Here is a 4,894-nt window from a genome sequence, read left to right as displayed (position 1 = left end):
TCCTTCACCCGGACAAACACCCCAGCAGGCTCATTGGATGCTCTGTCTAAAGGATGTTCTACGTGGACTACTAGAAGAATCTTTCTGAAATGAATACCCCACTAGGGCCACCATTGCTCTAGTACCACCCATGGCTCCCTACGGCCTTCAGTGTTTAGTTCAACCTTCTTGACCTGGCACTCAAGGCTCTACTCAATCTGACTCCTGCTGACCTTTCAGTCTCATTTTATCCATCTACTGCGGGTTAATTATTATGCTTCATGCAACCCAAATTCGGTTCAATTCTCCCCATACGGAATGTTGTTTCTGGCCAGAGTCTTTGCTCATGGAATCCCCTCTGCCAGGAAAACCCTTCATCCTCTATTTGCCGGGGTCCCTCCTACTCATTCTTAAAGACTTCATTCTGGTGAAACTTTCTCTAGCAAGCTCTTCCCCTCCAAATTATGCCAGGTGCCTCTCCCCGAAATATCTCATATTGTATTATAATGGTGTGTTAATTTCACAAGACTAGGGGCTCTCTGAGGGCTGGTCTTAGACTGAATCGTTGGTGTAATCTTTGTAATCAGCATGAATGCCCTAAAACCAGAATTTCACACCCTGGCTTCCCAGCTCCTGGATCACAACTGGCTGGTAGGGGCTGGAGAGCTTCTCTTGCAAAGGAAAAGGCACCCCCAGATACCTGTGGTGGCTTCTGGTGGCACAGGTGACGACCAAGTATGCAGGGATGTGGTGGCCGGCTAGGGAGCTGTGGAGAGGGCTGTCAGCAAGGACGGACAGAGTGGGAGGAGCCCCTAGGCTCACACGGGCTCCATCACTGGCTGTCTCAGGACCACCATTCACAGGTGAAGCATAAATGAGAGTGAGGGGACGGGTGACTGTGTGAGCAGAGGGATGAGCAAGCCTGTGGATGAGAGGAGCCCAAGAGAGAGAGATAGGTGAACAAGAGAGACTGAACTTGGAATAGAGATAGATAGACAGGCAGAAAAATGTGAAGATGGATGGGATACCTGGAAAATGAGGACCAAGAGTGGGGCTCTAGGAGAATTAAAGTGAAAACCACGTGGGGTCAGAATGTGGTGGAGAACATATCTGTGTCTAAGGCTTTCTCACAATGGGCTGGGACTCTCCACCAGAACCCGGGAGGGAGAGAAGGGATGAATTAGGGCACTTCCAGGTGCCTCCCTCACCAAGGACAGCAGGTGAAGGAGAACAAGTGCTCCCAAACCCCAAATGCAGACGAGACATAGGAGATCAGGGCCAGAAATACTCACTGTTGGTAGTCAGGGCCACGGCTCCATAGGTGTAACCTGTGGAGAGAAGGTGAGAGGAGATGAGCAAGAGTTGGGGTGAACATAAAGAATTAAGGGAGAGGAAGGATGTAGGGACATTTGAGGGGAAAGCAGAGAGGATGAGTGGAGGGGTGTTCAGGGGGAAGTCAACTAGATGCAAGGTGGTTGGACCCAGTGATCACACAGTGATGAGAAGACTGAACCCTGACCAGGAGGATAGAGAGATGGATCATAGCTCACTTTAGAACAAAGGAGGGAACACAGAACTCCGACTGGGAGAGAGAGCGTGGCTGTAGCAGAGCCCCTCACCACTGACGTAGAGGCTGTCCCCGTCCAGGGTGAAGGAGCCCAGGTGGGTGATGCACTGGGTCTCATGGCTCAGCTCCCAGTAGAGTCACTCTCTGTCCAGCCTGGGGCCTGCAGGGGTCAGAGTGGAAGGTGCAGATGATGTCCACCACAGTGGCTGCCCCACCCTTCTCAAGCCTGGGGGAGGAAGATCATGGTGAAGTGGAATACTGAGCAGGGGTCATTCTTGGTGCCGAAAGTGAGAGAGGGGAAAGGAAGAGGCTGATGGAGATGCTGAAGGGGCTGCTCTGATGCCTGCAGGGACTATCCTAGGTGTCTCCCGTGTGAGACAACCCCCTCACAAGTAAGGCCTGACTTCTTTTAGGATGTGGAGGGGGGCCTGTGAGTGGCAAAGAGGGGTGAACACACAGACCTGGGTAAGGGGGCACCTGCAGGTCTGCACGGACAGCAGCGAGGAGCACAGTCAGTGCCCTGTGCCATCTGACACATGCAGGCAAGAAAGTACCGTTATGTTCTCTCGGTTCTACACTCCAATATCTTTTCTTTCTACTTCTTTCCTACTCCACAGCCATCATCCAGGCCTAGGCAACAATCATCTTATTCCTAATCTTATTCCCAGCACCTCCCATCTTGCATATTAAGTCTTCATTCTTAACCATGAAGTCCATTTTTACCCACATGCTTAGACCAAACCCTAATCACATCATCCTTCTACTCGCATCTCTCCAGAGTCTTCCCACTGGTCTTAGAACAGAGTCCCAAGTCACCCCTGATCTGGTCCTGCCTTTCCTCCCCTCGCTGGTGTGGCTCACACCCCTCCCCCTGTGTTGACTCGGCTCAGCCATCCCTCTTCTCAGTTCATGGACACACCAGGCTCTCTGCTTCAAGGGTGTCCTCATGCGGTTCCTCTGCCTGAAATGCTCTCTTGAACACACTCTCACACGCTCACTCCAGTCTAACCCTCTGACCAGTTAAATCCAGTCCCAACTACAGCTCTCAAGCTACATATCAGTCCTTCTCAAGAGGGCTTCACTGCCCCCTCAGGTTGATTCCCCTTGTGCCAAACTCCTACATCACTCTCATCATTAACTTTTCAAAATCCAAATTCCCAAATACAATATAAATTCCATGGAGGTGGGACAAGGTCTCTCTGGTTCTCCAGGTCCCCATGCATGTGGCCCAGGGCCTGGCTCATGAGATGAGGAACCATCCCGGTTTGTCTAGGACTGCCCTTGTTTGAACACTAAACGTCCTGTGTCCTGGAAAACCCCGCTGTCCTGAATAAACGAGGATGGTTGGTCACCATAAATTATACACTCAAAGACTATCTATTGCATGACAAGCACACATTCCTCTCAAGAACATCACAGAAAGCTAGAATGAAAAAGTCACACACACATACACACACAATTAGTAGAGGCCAACAACTAAATACAAAATTATTTAACAAGATTCTCTGCAAAGTGAATCACCAGACCGTTATTTCAGAAAAGTTTCAAGAAACAAAGTTAATTCCCTTTAGAAGGCAAGGTGGTGAGGACAGTCTTTTTGGAGACTATTGCCCTTCCCTTCAGTCTACAGTGTTGCTTAGTATTCCTCCAAATGATTTGAAATGTCATAAAGAAAAAAATGTTCTAAATGAATCTGGCTACTGGCAAATTCAATTTTAAATTTGTTATTAATACAAGGAAGTTCCAATCATCTTTTTCCCTGAATGCTCCTCTATTTCAAATTTTTGTGGAGGATTTATAGGACTTTAGAAGTCAAATTGAATGGGTCTAAGGAATGTTGCTGAGTATCCCTGCTAATATTTCATGGGATGTCTTCTAATACTACATACACACGCAAAACATTTCTGTATTTATATTATATATAAATCCTGACTTTTGAGTATTATGCAATGCAAGTAAATCTATATTTTCTACTATAATACACATTTGCAGTTATTTACGTTTGTTTCATGTGTTTTTATTTGCATATAACTGTACTTACTGAAATATTTACCACACAGAACCACACACAGCTTACCATCTTTCCATCCATCAAACATCAACAATATTTCTCAAGATACCCTCACTCTCAGTGACTCCATGTGGTGACAACCTGAGCCCAGGAAAGCCCACTGGCAGGTCTTCTGCACAGCGGAGGCTGCCGGAACCTGTTGGTACCAGGTCCACAGGGTACTCACCTGGTCACACAGAAATCCATGGATCAGCAAGGACAGGTGGACCCTGAGCCTGGTTTCACCTGAAACTTGAGCTCCACGGATGCTTTTCGTGTCTGAGGGGGGATAAAAAGCGCAAACAAGCTTTTGAGGCCTTTTATAGGGTGTTGGATGGAAAGGACAACCCCATTCACTTTTCTATTTTTGTATTTACTTATTTAACTGTAACTGTTGGCTGTGGCTGGATTTCTCGATTCCTATCCAGCCACCTGCTGCTCCCCGAGATGGGAGAAAGCAGCTTCGTGCTGTGTGCACTTGAGTCACTCAACTCACTTGGCTGGACAGAGACTTTTTGGTGACTCTGGACACTTTAAACAAGCTTGTCATTTAGGGACCCTGTAAGTGACTCGCTGACTTGTCAACAATTTCCACACATCATTCAAGGCTCGGGAAATTTTCAGGCCCTGGAGCAGGTTTCCCAACCTCGGCACAACTGATATTCCGGGCCAGATAAACCTGTCAGGCTGTCCTGGGCCCTGGAGGACGCTGAGCAGCATCCCTGGCTCCCCCTCTAGATGCCAGGAGCACCCCAATTGTAACAACCCAAACACCATCTGCAGACGTGGATAAGCCCTCTGGGGAAAAAATCACATGGAGGACGATGATGGGGACTCTGAGGAGGGGACAGCGGCTCCCGGAGCCAGGAGGAACAGCAGCCTTGGGCGCACTGAGCCAACAGCCCCGGGGGAAACGGGGCTCCGGGAGGACGGAGGGACGTCGGGCCCTGACGGGGCTTCCCCTGGCCCAGGCCCCTCCCTGGACCGAGACTGGAGCCAGGATAGCCCACCGCTCACCGAGCACCGCCCATGAGGGTGAACGTGCACAGGAATGCTGTCCGCGCCAAGACGGAACACACCGCGCAGAACGTCCGCTCCATCCACGGCGCCGCCAGCGCTTCCGGTTCCGGTCTCGGGCGGGCGTTCGGGGAGGACGAACGTTTGGGGGCTGCGGGTTGAGGCGGCGGGCGGGGCGAGGCCGCACACCCCAGCCTCGGGGGAGGTGTCTAGTTTCTAGAGTGAGTGAGAAGCTGGAAAGCGGGCTGGGTCAGCATCAGGGACAGGGACAAAATCTAGGG

General features: G+C 50.2%; 1 long non-coding RNA gene across 1 annotated transcript; it reads right to left on the bottom strand.

The window, feature by feature from the left end:
• Positions 1–1,285: 1,285 nt before the first annotated feature.
• On the bottom strand, positions 1,286–3,993 carry LOC131402071 (uncharacterized). Its single transcript, XR_009218240.1, has 3 exons — positions 3,784–3,993; positions 1,599–1,706; positions 1,286–1,307 (listed from the first exon to the last, which is right to left on the bottom strand). It is a non-coding gene; the product is annotated as an uncharacterized LOC131402071 (long non-coding RNA).
• Positions 3,994–4,894: the final 901 nt, after the last annotated feature.

This window comes from Diceros bicornis, assembly GCF_020826845.1.
Source record: "Diceros bicornis minor isolate mBicDic1 chromosome 30 unlocalized genomic scaffold, mDicBic1.mat.cur SUPER_30_unloc_1, whole genome shotgun sequence".
NCBI classification, from domain to species: Eukaryota; Metazoa; Chordata; class Mammalia; order Perissodactyla; family Rhinocerotidae; genus Diceros; species Diceros bicornis.
The sequence above is the reverse complement of the archived record's forward strand: the minus strand, read 5'-3'. Positions and strand labels throughout refer to the sequence as shown.